At 36.7% G+C, this 14,947-nt stretch overlaps 1 protein-coding gene across 1 annotated transcript in view; it reads left to right on the top strand.

Moving 5' to 3' along the window:
• LOC306866904 (N-acetyl-beta-glucosaminyl-glycoprotein 4-beta-N-acetylgalactosaminyltransferase 1-like) overlaps positions 1-14,947 on the top strand; it is a gene marked incomplete at its 5' end in the record, with an annotated part of 174,833 nt that overhangs the window by 67,868 nt on the left and 92,018 nt on the right. The window lies entirely within an intron of this gene.

Raw genomic sequence — 14,947 nt, 5'->3', positions numbered from 1 at the left:
AGTCCAGTACCAGTTATTTTTTAGAATGACTCTTTATCATCCTGTTGAGTGTAAGTGTATGATTGAAAGTGAGATTAAAACGCAATTCTGCGATCTTTGTGCCAAACTTACAAAGGTACAATGGCAAAAATTATTCACATACCCATTTAACATGTTCAAAAGACTTACAGCTAAAAGTAGGAGTTGTGTTTGGTATATTTAAATGACCTGTGCTCAGCAGTGCTCAGAAATGACCTGAGGTTGTGAAGAGACATGTGTGTTTAAACCGGGTGTGTTTACCGTTAATCTGATGATCAGGTGCATTTTGGTGTCTGTGAGGAATCACTAAACGTTTTAAGAGTCCTTATGGATACTGGTGATTTCTCTTTACTGTTTTTTCATAAATAGTACTCCTCAAATGTATCTCTTTTTTTCGCTCAGTGGCTCTCAGCTGGTGTGATTAGATTTATGCAAATAAGAAAATGCAATCTTAAAATATTATTGTAAGTGGAAAGTATAGCAAAATAAATTGGCTCATTTATTAAAAGGGTAAAGAAAATAATTGCACTTTGTCATTGATGTAGAAATCTGAAAATAGAAGCTACTATTATTTTGGTAGAAGTAGAATGCAAAAATAAACATTTTAATGTTTAAGTACATTGCATAAATACAGTTTTGTTTTAATTTTTTATAGATTTTATTCATTTTTGTGTAAGATTATCTTGATTTTTTTGTGAATTAAGGCAAATACATTTGTCATTGTCAAAGATAACAAAACTTAATGTTGAAACATATGCGACAATAAAACAAACACTATAAAAGACAGTAAAAGAAAAAAACTCTAATACCGTTAGTGGATTTATTTAAGAAGGTATAGAATATTTTTTTATAAGTTTGAGGTCAGTTTTTTGTACATTCTTTATTCAGCAAGGAAGCATTACATTTATGCCATAAAAGATTTATATTTCAAATAAATGTATTTATTTTGGAAAAAATTCAAATAATTCTGGAAAACAGGGGAAGTTGCAAACTGTTTTAAAGGGGTCATATGACGTTGCTAAAAAGAACAGTATTTGGTGTAATGCACTGTGTTTATGTGGTTTAAAGTTCAAAAAACACATTATTTTCCATATACTGTACATTATTGTTGCTCCTCTATGCCCCGCCTTTCTGAAACGATTTTCACAAAGCTCATCGTTCTGAGAAGTGAGGCATGCTCTGATTGGCCAGCTATCCAGTGCGTTGTGATTGGCCAAATACCTCAAGCGTGTGACGGAAATATTACGCTCCTCACTGTATAGTGATGGCGTTTCCCAGCGCGACAAGACTAAAACAATAAAACCCATTACAAACGAGGCATTTGTTGCATCCAGTGGGGACATAATTACTGATTATAATGACATTGCATCGCACAGCGTAAACATTACCATGTCTGCATTTGTGATCAGACAAACAACAAGCACTACTCTACACTGCTTAAAACTCGCGTTTGAATAGTCGGTGGCAAATTCTTTAAATAAGAAAGCATACTTACAGGCTGTGAGTCAGAAGCACCAGACTGTCCTGGCAAAGTTGGAATTGCCCCACTTTATAGAAACAGCCTTTGTGAAAGCCAGCATTGTTGGCTACTCTCCTGCCAGGTTCAGGAAATAGTCCATCGTAAATTGCGCTGCACACACTCGAATATTTGCGTTATACTGCTCTGGAACAGTGTTGTAAATACAACTTACCCAATGATTTCTAGTTGTGTCCTCTTTTGGAAGCCCAAACAAAGTACTTTCGCTTTCACAATGAAACAGCTTGTGACACTCCAAAGAGAAAGGAAAACTCGAAATCGCATCATGTGACCCCTTTAAACATTGGTAATAATCAGAAATGTTTCTTGAGCAGCAAATTAAAATGATTTCTGAAGGATCATTTGACACTGAAGAGTGGAGAAATGATGCTGAAAATTCAGCTTGACATCACAGCAATAAATTACATTTTACAATATATTCAGAAGAAAACAGTTATTTTAAATGGTAATAGTATTTCACAATATTACTGTTTTTACTGCATTTTGATCAAACAAATGTAGCCTTGGTGAGCAGAAGACACTACTTTCATAAACATTTTAAAAAATTTGGCAAATACCAAACTTTTGAAAAGTAATAATACTATATAATATTCATATCATATTTTAATATTATATAATATTTTAGGGAGCTGAAGAAAAATATTACAAATTGGTTTGGAAAAGTGCACATTATTAATTTTGCTCATATTTTTTAACTAAAATATTTTTGTTGTTGTAATTAAAATTATTTGCCATTTCAGTCAGTGAATCTGACTAATTAAAGAATATCACAAAAATATTGACTAAATCATGAAAAACAAACAAACAAACAAACAGACACTATGACTAAAAATAAATAAACAAAACAAATAGAACAGTTAATTTGACAATGGAAATGTAAATTCCAGTCGGGCAGATTGGATTGTGGGATACTGTGTCCTGCAGTCTGCTGTGTTTGCATACTGCATATTTTGGGTCTTTTGTCTGTTGGGTATTTTGCATATGCATACAGAATATTCACATACTGTGCACAGCATGCACACTGCATACTGAAAAAATGTAGAACGCCTTTATATATATACCCAGTCTCCTCACGCAAACACGTTATGTGACCTGAAAGTGTTGTATTTGTTTACTGGTCATTGCCATGCTGCGTGTTACCGCCAAACCCTGAGTCACATCTCACCTTCATCAGATTGTCATCCTCACCTATTAGTGTAATGATGAGACCCATCATGTGTGGCTCACGGCACATGACATTCATCCTGCAACTGAGTGACCAAATGAACAGAGCGGGAAAAGATGGGAAAATAATTGCGCAAACCACATGGTGAGAAGGACATAGCCAAGGCTAAATGGGTTTTTATCACGAGGGCCTTTCATAAAATACACATAGATTTGAAAGCAGGCACATTTGAAGCGGTACACATATGGCACAAAGGAAATAAATTCAGCAGCGAGGGGTGTTTTTGAAAGCACTTAAAAGTAACTGCATGCACACCTTTACTGTTATTAAGTTTTATGTATTTGTGTAATTGTGTAACAGTTTCACGGAAACATTCCATATTTCAACATTCCAGACTTTATCTGTTTATTTTATTGTTTAAATTGGCAGAAATTTCAGGTAGTACAACAAAGTAACACTTATGATAATATGTATATATGGTAGACTAGCAAGTAAAAAAATTTTTTTTTTATGTTTGTGACGTAATTAAAGTCTATTGGCTATTACTGTATTTCACAAAAAAGCAAGAAAACTAAATACAAAACTGTAACCAGATGTTTTAAAAATGGCATAAATAGAAGGTAGTACATCAGACTAAAATGATTTATAAGCATTTTACAATGAATGGAATACAATTATTTGTTTATTTACTTATTTATTTTACTTTGTCAATATAGCGAGTAGTAATTCATGGCTGTGATGTTACTAAATGATTTTGTTTAAACCAGCAAAACTGCAGGTCAAGTCAAGTCAATATTATTTGTATAGTGCTTTTAACAATGCAAATTGTGTCAAAGCAGCTTAACATCGGCTTGATATAAAGCTGGATGGCTTTATATCGGCTTTACGGTATTTAGATGGGGAGATAGTTTGTAGAAATAGTGTCATTCTCCTCTGGCCAGACAAAATCAGCAGTTTAAATCTAGGCTAAAGCAGAATCAGATTGTGCAAAGGACTCATCTGGTTCCTGTGGTCTTGTCCCGATGGCTGTCTTGGAGACAGGGTCATCACTGGGGATCAGTCTCTGGGGCTCATCTAGGGGTCCTGGCTGTAGAGGTCATCTCTAGGTGCTGATCCACCATCTGATCTGGATGCAGTCTGGATCTGGGTGGCTACGGTGACCTCGGAATAAGAAATAAACAGACTAATATTAGCGTAGATGCCATTCTTTTAACAATGTAACAAGTACATCAGGTGTTTTGGTAGTACAACAAACATAACATTATTTATAAACATTTTACAATAAATTGAATAAAGTAATCTGTTTTCTTTTTTTCTTTCTTGTTGGTGATATGACATGGAAAAAACATGAAAATAGCTGTAACTACATTAGTCTGACTGACTTGAAACTTGGCATGCACTGTCTTTGCCCAAGGTGCCACCAATATTTATGAGGGCATTGGTGTATTTTGAAAAACATGGTCGCCATCGGCCAATGAAGTTTGAGCACCCATTAGACAAAGTTAACGAAGGCCAATCGTAACAAAATTTGGTGTGCTTGTTTGACTCATGGACCTAGAGTTCTGTGAGAATTTTGAAAGAAATTGGCCTCTGGATATGTTAGATTTCCACATTTTGAAAAACTTGCCTCTAGAGCCACTGCTATCAAACAAACTTTTTGTTAAATATTTGAAATTATGTACATAACCTACATTTTCTAACTTGTCCTAGATGGTTAATCCGATTTTCACCAAAACCGATACAGACTATCTTCAAACGGTCATCAAAAGCATTTTGATAGACCCAATCGTTCTCGAATAACGTACAAATGAATTTGACGAAGAGTCTGCCAAAGTGGGCTGAGGCTATATCCCCTCAACGCTTTATCATTTTCAGACCAAACTTGGAGTTTCTTATGAAAAACATTTCCTGAGTGCACAGTTTCAGCACAGTGCCACCTGGTGGTCAGGAGATAGGAAAATGACCCTTTTTGCTTATAACTTCCGAATAGTTTGGTCAAAAATTACAAAAAGGGTCTCTTTAGCATTGGACCAGCATACAAAGTTGAATGTTTTACATTTTTCCCATGTTGGCCATTTTGGGCGTCTGCTATTTTGAATCGTACCTACAAATGCAAGATTTTACGAACTCATTAACGTAACGTTACAAAACTCGGTATGTTTCCTTCGTCCCATGCCCTGAAGGTACTCTACCTTGTGGTAAAAATATGTATTGTGCTACCTATTGGTCAAAGTGTTAAATCATTAAAAAATATTTCTACTGATTTTAGTGTATTTGATTTTTAAGCCTTTTTGGGTAAAATCATCTTAAAATGTCTATAACTGTTCAAAGGTTTTATGACACTTGAACCTCAATAATTGCTGCTTGCAGCTATATTTTAAAAATATGTATTTATTTTATTTTATTTATTTTACTTAATTAAACTAGCAAGTAGCTAGTAGACTTGTTATAGAACTGAAGCCTGTTCTATATAACTATATTTTCGCCTAAAATGCTATAATAAACTAATTATTCTGTTTGTGACATAACTACAGCCTATTTTAAAAGAAGGATAATCACTTCAATATGCCCCTGTTTCAACAGGAAATACATCAAAGGAAACTGATACTACGTTGTGGTAAAGAATTGCGATAAGAAGTGAATGGCATGAAATTGAGGATGAGTGGGGTTTGTCTGGAGGGAGGGTGAGTTGTCAGAGTCAGGAGACACAAACATAAGCACATGGAGGCAGAAGATCACAGCTCAGCACAAATGTCACAGGCAGCGTTCGGGTTGAGGCCATAAGCCTATTAGAGAGTTAATAAATCAGGCCCATAGCTGTGCCAGGAGCCGCTGTTGAGCCAGAGACTCGATTTCATTTTGGCTCCTTCCAGAGCAAGGTTTGTTTATCTAACCGCTACCTGTGAAATGCCAAAGATTTATGCCAATTCATTTCACAGTCACTTTAATAAGAATACTTTACTTAAGTAGGATTTTGGCTTATATATAATGTCCATTGTTTCATCCATTATAAATACATACATACTGTACATAAACATAAATATGTTTGTTTTTATGTATTTTTTAGCTAGTAAGCAAAATGAAGCACATCCATTAGTAATTCACTGGAAATGTGGGCAGAAAAATAAAACGTTTGGTGCTTATGAATTTTCATGTAAATTTTAGGCTGAGAATAAAATAATTCTTTCAAAAAATATTTTCTTTCAAAAATATTACTTATTCCATTGATTGATTGATTGGTTCGTTCGTTCATTCATTTTTTCTTAAAGGGGTGGTTTACTGCCTTTTTTCTTTGCTTGATTGTGTTTATGGGGTGCAATATAACATGTCTTTGTGTTTCGTTTGTTAAAAAACGCCTTATTTTTCATAAATTTCACCTTTATTGTAAGCCCCTTTCTCCTCTGTCATTTGAACGACCGGTTGACTTCCTGATTCTATGAAACCACTCCCTCAGAAACAGGCAATGGGCTCTGATTGGTTAGTTGGGCCGGTGTGTTGTGATTGGCTAAACTGCGTACTGCACATTGTCCGGAAACTTTACGCCCATTACCTTTACGGGCGACAGTTGCATGTGCTCCGGTCAAATGTAAATAATGGTGTCAATATTGCCGTATCAGTTTGAGCCAGAATCAGACCCAGAAAGCGGTAACATGGCTCTTACAAAACGTTTCTGAATTGTACTTTTTTTTATTATTATTATTTTCTCAAAGAATTTCGATACGCTGTTATTTGAAAATGCTACTGCTGTTTGTTAGCTTTTGAGATACGGTTTTCTCCTGATTAAACATTTAATATAACTAAATACATGACTGAGTAATTACATGAAAAATTACATCATAAAGTATACATGGAAAATACATTTACAAAATTAGTACATAATTACAAATTCGGGTCCAAAATGTTTGTACGCGTTTGTCATAGACACACGAAATAGCATAACTAACTGGCTACTAAAGCCAGCGTTGGCATTTGTTTACGTCCTTGATAAAACTAAAACATTACGTCTGAAATTATACATGCAAATACATTTAAAATTATTCAATCTTATTTACAGGTTGTGGCCCAACAACTGCTGCCTCTGGTTTTAAAGTTGGAACTGCTCCATGTTTTAGTAATAGTTTCTGGTTGAATCCGGCATTGAACTCGTGTAGATTCTGGAAGCTGTCTTCCGTAAAATGCGCAGCACAGAGAGCTAAGTTACGATTGTAATTGTCAGGAATATAATCTAACATAAATTTTAACCATTATTGACGAACTACAGCATCCGTAGGAAGCCCGAACACAGAAGACCTGACAGCTGGGTGAAAATAACACACTTTCGACGGCATGGCTACAGCTCTCCAACTCTTCCTCTTCGACAAAGCCGCAGAATATGGCCTTGCCCCCTTTTTTGCATGTTCCGGAGGGAGGGTTGATGTAAATTTATGGGTTTGTTACGTATAAAACCCGGGAAGTATCTCGTTGTAGTCCCATTTGAGTCGTTTTTGTAGGCATTAACCTTCCTGATTTTTAAAAGACGATATCTCTGCTTATGTTGAACTTTCAGCGCAGCAACTTTGCAGATACTGTTCATGCACCAACAGCAACATTACACACTATTTAAAATGAAAAAAGTGAAATCGCAATCAACCACCCCTTTAAATAATGTAGTTCAGCTGTTCTGTTTGAACTCTTGAATTGGTTAAATCAGGTTAAAAATCATAAAGTCAACATAAAATGGCATTTGCAACATAATTTACTTCTGTAACCTGAAATATTTCTGTGTGAATCATTGAGAAAGAAAATGCAAGACAGGACTTGATTTTATCCATAGGAAACTGAAAGAAAGAAAGAAAGTTTGGCGTATATTAATATAAATGTATATTTATTTTACTGTGGTCTAATGCGTAAAATGTGTCAATAAAAGTTAATAATGTTTTTTCAATTTAAAAATTTTTAGACCATAGGTATTTTCCTCAGAAATTTTAAACATTAAAAATTAATTATGCTGTTTAAAATTTAAATACCATATTTAATATAAGTTCTCAATTTCATGTTACTTTCATACAAGAAGTTCTAGTTCAGCTCTGGGTTTAAATAATCATACATTTTGGATATTTTAATTTGGTTAGCATGAAAGATTTCTTCCAAACGTCATTCCAAGAACCACCTTCAACACAATATTGAGGCGCACGGCTATTGTTTACACATGGTTTGCATACACATCAGTATTGAACTTAGAGTAGAGTTCACTTTAAAATTTATAAGTTTGTTTGTTCATGTGAACAGATTTGGAGAAATGTTGCATTACATCACTTGCTCACCAATGGATACTCTGCAGTGAATGGGTGCCGTCAGAATGAGAGTCCAAACAGCTGATAAAAACATCACATAATCCACAAGTAATCCACAGCACTCCAGTCCATCAATTAATGTCTTGTGAAGTGAAAATCTGTATGTTTGTAAGAAACAAATCCATAATTAAGAAGTTTTATCTACAAACTGTTGCATCTGGCCAAAATATGAGTGCAAAATGTAAGTTTAGCAGCTGTTTGGACTCTCATTCTGACGGCACCCATTCACTCCAGAGGATCCAGTGGTGAGCAAGTTATGAAATGCTACAATTTTCAAAATCTGTTCAGATGAATAAAGAAACTCATCTACATCTTGTTTGGCCTGAACATGAGTACATTTTCAGTAAATTTGAATTTCTGGTTGAACTATTCCTTTAATGAAAGACATTTTTCAAATGTAGCCTGATTTGGACCAACATAACACGTTGCATTTAAATTTAGATTCAGACTTGTAAATGTAGGCGCTGTGAAAAGAACTTTAGCATCTGTTCGTTAGGTCTTCTTCACTCAGTGGAGCGTTTCAGGTTTGATCAGCAGTACCTACAGCAGAAGCTGGTGTGTTTGTGAAGCCGCTCTGATTATTAGTGACAGCTGTGATGTGACAGTGGTTGTCTGACAGCCTGGGCTGGATCAGACCTGTCTCATATGAGCGTGTATGGCAGCTCCGTCACCCCTGCTGTCCCCCGTCTCCTCCGTCCCGCTGGCCTGTCACTCTCCTCGCCGCCGCACTCCCCTGACTGATACCAGATCAGCAGCGGGAGGAGAAAAGTGCTGGTGTGAGATTTGCACCTGCTGGTAGTGCGGAGTTACCGTCTTCACAGAACAAATCTGACATGAGAGGTGTAAGTTTATGTTGAGCATTTATATATGAAGCAGTCATTATTTTAAATGATTTACACACTGTAAAAAAAAAAAAAAAGTTGAGCCAACTTAAAATTTTAAGGTAACCAGCTTCAGCAGATTTTTGAGCTGGCGGATTCAATGATGGCAGAGTAGAATTGTTTCAGCAGCTCCTGTGGCAGGTTGAACTTCCTCATCTGGCGAAGGAAGTAGAACCTCCGCTGGGCCTTTTTCACAATAGAGTCAATGTGATTGTCCCACTTCAGGTCCTGAGAAATGGTGGTGCCCAGGAATCTGAATGACTCCACTGTTGTTACAGTGCTGTTCATGCTGGTGAGTGGGGGGAGTGCAGGGGGGTTTCTCCTGAAGTCCACAATCATCTCCACAATTTTTCTTAACTGCAGGGGGTCCAGTAAGGGTCAAGTGATGTCCTTCAGATAAGCCAAAACCTCAATGATAAGTCTTTCAAATGATTTCATGGCCACGTTAGACGTTAGAGCCACAGGTCTGTAGTCATTAAGTCGAGTAATTTTGGGTTTCTTTGGGACGGGGATGATGGTGGAGTGTTTGAAGCATGAGTAGACTTCGCACAGCTCCAGTGATCTGTTGAAAATCTGTGTGAAGATGGGGGCCAGCTGATCTGCACAGGTTTTTTGGCAGGCTGGTGACACACCATCTGGGCCTGGTGCTTTCCTTCTTTTGTTCTTTCTGAAGACCTGGCACACGTCATCTCTTATTTGAATTGTAGGTGTGGGGGGTTGCTCGAGATGTAAATGGTTGTGTGGAGAGGTGTTCAGGGTGGGTGTGGCTTGTTTTGTCAAACCTACAGTAAAAGTCATTAAGATCGTCTGCCAGTTGTTGATTCTCCAGAGCATTGGGGGATGGTGACTTGTAACTGGTGATATCTTTCATACCCTTCCACACTGAAGCAGGACCACTGGAAGATAATTTGTTCCTTAGCTTGTCAGAATAATTCCTCTTTGCCACTCTGTTCTCCTTTTCCAGTGTATTTGGCCTGTTTATACAAGACTTTATCCCCCTTTCTGTAAGCACCTTCTTTGGCCTGATGGAGCTGTCTGAGTTTTGCAGTGAACCATGGTTTGTCATTGTTGTAGGTTAAATGAGTCCTGGTAGGAATGCACATATCCTCACAGAAACTGATATAAGATGTTACAGTCTCCGTGAGCTCGTCCAGATCTTTGGCAGCATTTTCAAAAGCAGTCCAATCAGTGAGAGAGAAACAGGTTTGTAAATCCCGCTCTGTTTCATTAGTCCATCTTTTAACAGTTCTTAATACAGGTTTTGCAGATTTAATTTTCTGCCTGTAGGACAGAATAAGATGAACCAAACAGTGATCAGAGAGTCCTAAAGCTGCCCGTGGAACAGAGTGATATGCGTCCTTTATCGCTGTGTAACAGTGATCCAGTATATTACTGTCTCTGGTGGGACATGTGATGTGCTGTCTGTATTTTGGCAGTTTGCGGGAGAGATTTGCTTTATTAAAGTCCCCTAGAATGATTAAAACAGAGTCTGGGTGTTGTTGTTATGTGTCTGTGATCAGATCAGCGAGTTTCTGTAAAGCTGTGCTCACGTGCGCTTGCGGTGGAATGTAGACACTCACGAGAATGAACGAGCAGAACTCCCGCGGCGAATAGAACGGCTTGCAGTTAATGAAGAGCGTTTCTAGATCTGAACAGCACATCTTCTTTAACACAGTTACATCTGTACACCACCTCTCATTGATGTAAAAGCACGTCCCGCTGCCGCGTGATTTCCTCGTTGATTCCGTGTCCCGATCTGCTCTGATCAGCGTGAAGTTAGGCAGATGTAGTATGCTGTCCGGTATGTCGCCATTCAGCCAGGTGTCCGTGAAACACAGAGTAGCAGAGTTATAAAAATCCTTGTTTGTCCGGGAGAGCAGAAGGAGTTTGTCCGTTTTGTTGGGTAGAGAGCAGGATTTGGCAGATGGATGCTAGGCAACGGCATTCGAAATCCGCACTGACGAAGCTTCACGAGCGCACCGGCTCGCTTCCCCCGTCTGCGCGTCCTCCTGAAGCGTTTGACCAGAGCTATGGCTCCGCCAACTACAATGTCCAGCAAAACGTCAGAGTAGTCAAAATCCGGTAAATATTTTGTTGTGTGTTCTGCCGAATGTTCAGCCGGTCATCCCTGGTAAAACTGATCGTATTTGAGTAACAAAAAACAGGAAAAACAAACAAAAAAAGTACAAACACTGAAGAGCAATGCACAGTAGCTGCCATCTGCGGCGCCATCTTAGATCTTTTATAAAACATAAATAGACATTTTTTTCTATTTAAGTCTTTAACTATTTATATGTTCTTCTGTAAATCCCATGGATAATTTTCCAGGTAACATTTTAAGCGCAAAATCAAAAGAAAAAAAAAAGAGAAATTGTATTTTCTATAAAGAAAATTATGCATATTCTTCACTCTATAAAAACTACAATAAATAAATCATTATTGTAATATAATTAGAATTTAAATCAGCATAAATTAATTTGAACTATTATACAGTATACTTAACATTTTACTTTACAAAATACTTCATAATTTAAATTCTAACTATTTATGTATTTATTTTTTGTATTTATGTACTTTATTTAACAATTTTCTTTAACGTACCACAATACATAGAAGTCATTCTTATTATTGTAACACAATAAATAAATAAATAAACGAATGAATAAATGGATAAATAAATACATAAAATGTGCTTGTTTATTTTTGCATATAAATTAAATATTTCTGGCATTACAATAAATAACAAAAAAATTGGTAAATAAATGTGTTTTCCACAAACAAGTAAACAAATAAATGAATGTATTAATTTATTAAAATCCATTTGAATTTATTTATTCCATATAAATCAAATGATTCTGGCATGACATAATTTTGTCAAAAATTGTTTTACTGTGTTTCAGTTGTACTGATTTGAATTTTAATTCTGTTATGATACTGAGATTTGTGTACATCATGGTGGTAAGAGTTTGAAATGAAAAGTGCTTAATTACTATGAAAATGATGTCACAATGAAAAAACAAATAGGCTTAATTTTCCTTATGCAATTTTGCTCTTTTTCTTTCTTTTCTTTCTTTCTTTTTCTTTTCTCTTTGGGAGTAAAAAATGTTTCCAGGACAATGTACATTAGAAACAAAAAGTCAAAATATAGGCTTCATTTTCTTTATACATTTATATTAGTTTTGTTGTGAAATATGGTTTGGATATTTATTTTGAGTTTTCCTGAGATTGACTCTGATAAGCTCTATTGATTCGAGTCCTTCATGACAGCACTAACAGAACAGCATGTTCTCAGCATCGCTGCATTACTGTACATATTCCAGCAGATGTTCAATTCTGAAAATATCAAAACACTTATGCAAGATGGAAACTTCCAAACATAAATGAAGTCTTTGTCGCTGCTGTGGGTGGAGATCGGGGTGAGGTGGGTAATAACTCTTATGAGGTCACGTTTGACAGTAATTTTTATGCTGTTTTCCCAGAACGTCATTTCATTTTTCCAGCCCTCTTGTCCAGGATCTTTGGTGTCCAGAGTGGCAGCTTTGTGTCAGACGTGTTGAGGGTCACTGGGAATGTTACTCTGGGATACCAGCTAAACCGGCTGAACATCTAAAAGCTGAAAAACCACAAACGTTTAAACTGTGGCTTCAAGTCCATGTTGTCCTATAATGTCCTGTAATATTATCCCACTGTCCAGCTATTCTTACTTTCATCCATTCATCCTTCCCTCCTTAAATTCACCTATTAATTAGTTCATGTCTCCACCCATTCATCTCTCCATCCCTCCTTTCATCCATCCATCCATTAATATCATTCATCCATCAATCAGTCCCTTCTTTCATTCCGCCATCTATGCATGCATCCATCCTTTCATTAAACTGCCCTTCTGTCCATGAATTCAGTAATTTATTTACATTTACATTTATTCATTTAGCTGACGCTTTTATCCAAAGCGACTTATAATTGCTATATATGTCAGAGGTCGCACGCCTCTGGAGCAACTAGGGGTTAAGTGTCTTGCTCAGGTACACATTGGTGTCTCACAGTGGATTCGAACCCGGGTCTCTCACACCAAAGGCATGTGTCTTATCCACTGCTACCACCACCACCACTATTTTGTCTCCATCCATCTGTTCTTCCAGCCATTCTTTGTTACACTCATTAATCCATCCATTTAATCATTTGTCCTTATCATCCATCTATTCATTCTTTCTTTTATTCAACCCTTACTACATCCATCCATTGACTAATTTATATCCCCATTCATCCGTCTATGTCCATTCATCCCTCTCTCTCTTTTTCATTCACCATCCATTGATTAATTTGTCTCCATCCCTCCTTTCACCCATCTATATTTTAATATCTCCATCTATCTGTTGAGTAATGTCTCCATCCCTCCTTTCACCTATCCATCTATTACTATCTCCATCCATCCATCCATCTATCTATTGATTAATTCATGTCTCCATCCATCCATTGATTAATTCATGTCTCCATCCCTCCTTTCACCCATCCATCCTTTAATATCTCCATCAATCTATCAATCCACTGTTAATTCATATATCATCTATCCATACATCCATTGATTAATTCATGCATCCATTCATTGGTTAATTCATGTCTCCATCCTTCCTTTCACCCATCCATTGATTAATATCTCCATCCATCCATTATCCATCCATCCATCTACTGATTAATTCATGTCTCCATCCATCCATCCGTTGATTAATTTGTCTCCATCCTTCCTTTCACCCATCCATCTATTAATATCTCCATCCATCCATCCATTGATTAATTCATGTTTCCATCCATCTATTGATTAATTAGTCTCCATCCTTCCTTTCACCCATCCATCTATTAATATCTCCATCCATCCATCTATTGATTAATTCATGTCTCCATCCATCCATTGATTAATTCATGTCTCCATCCCTCCTTTCACCCATCCATCGATTAATATCTCCATCCATCCATTATCCATCCATTCATCCATTGATTAATTAGTCTCCATCCTTCCTTTCACCCATCCATCAATTAATATCTCCATCCATCATCCATCCATTCATCCATTGATTAATTAGTCTCCATCCCTCCTTTCACCTATCCATCTATTAATATCTCCATCCATCCATCTATTGATTAAATTGTGTCTCCATCACTCCTTGCTGCCATCCATCGATTAATATCTCCATCCATCCATTATCCATCCATCCATGTCATGTCTCCATACATCCATTGATTAATTCATGTCTGCATCCTTCCTTTCACCCATCCATCCATGTATTGATTAATTCATGTCTCCATCCCTCCTTTCTCCCATCCATCCATTAATATCTCCATCCATTCATCCATCCATTGATTAATTCATGTCTCCATCCATCCATTCTTTCACCCTTCCCTCGATACATTCCATTCATCAAACTGTCCATTTTTCCATCCATTCTTTGATTAAACCATCCTTCTGTCCCTTCTATTGAAGTTGAACACTCCCAGCTGAGAGCTTGTGAATCCCTATAATTTGAATCTCTCATATTTGTTAGATCTTCTCCTGTTTACGTTATTAATTACCTGTTAAATCAATTATCAAGTTCACAAAACAATTTGCAGCAGCTGCCAAGTATTATAAATATGGCTTTCAGCAATAACCCATTAGCACTGACTTCCATTGTGTGTCCTTCCAGTGTTTACATAAGAAGAGTTGGGCATTGGACTATAAGGCTTATTTTGAACCTCCCCATGAGATCTCATCTTGATACTTCTCATTTTGAGACTATTGGGTGGTTAAAAGTAGAAGATCGAGTTTCTCAGATTCACCTGTGCATGGTACATAGGACTATGTATGGGGATGTCCCTAAATATTTGATTAATTATTTTATTAACTCCACTAGGGGCAGCCTTACTGATTTTGTACTTCCTAGAGTTAAGAGTAATTTAGGTAAAGAGTCCTTTATGTATGTAGCAGCAAGCTTGTGGAACAGGTTGCCAGGAAATTTAAAGATGATTAGAAGTTTAGGAG

This window comes from Barbus barbus (assembly GCF_936440315.1).
Source record: "Barbus barbus genome assembly, chromosome: 48".
Lineage (NCBI taxonomy): Eukaryota > Metazoa > Chordata > Actinopteri > Cypriniformes > Cyprinidae > Barbus > Barbus barbus.
This window is presented reverse-complemented; position numbering and strand designations above follow the sequence as displayed.